Here is a 477-nt window from a genome sequence, read left to right as displayed (position 1 = left end):
TTTGCCTTACTAAACTGTTTAGATGTGTATAAGAGACAGGGGAAATTGCACGCATGAATCGTTTGCCCAGGCCCTAATTCGAAAAAAAAGAAATCGAGTATGGGACGCCAATTAAATTAGGTATGGCGCGCACTAAGTGCAATAAAGAGTGAGTAACCTAAAATTAGGGCCTGGAACCCAGGCTAAAGTGGCCGGTGGAAAATATTTGTGTCGCATGTAGGACGCGAATCGATTCAAATGAAAAGGACTACCAATGGAATCAGTAATGTACAGGTTGTTAGTAACTTGTAATTGTTCAAAACACGCACAATGAACGAAAAAAAAAATGTAATAATTGTAGTGTTGTGGTTATACCATAGAGATATAATAAGAATACTAGAGCGCTAACAGCAATGTATTCGATGTTCGAAATACGCAGAGCTGTGTGTGTGTACCATCCAAAATGGCTGCCATAGATTCAGCCAATCAAATTTCCCC

Source organism: Anneissia japonica, unplaced genomic scaffold (genome assembly GCF_011630105.1).
Source record: "Anneissia japonica isolate Jap-2015-1 unplaced genomic scaffold, ASM1163010v1 scaffold560_len657749_cov147, whole genome shotgun sequence".
NCBI lineage: Eukaryota > Metazoa > Echinodermata > Crinoidea > Comatulida > Comatulidae > Anneissia > Anneissia japonica.
The sequence above is the reverse complement of the archived record's forward strand: the minus strand, read 5'-3'. Positions refer to the sequence as shown.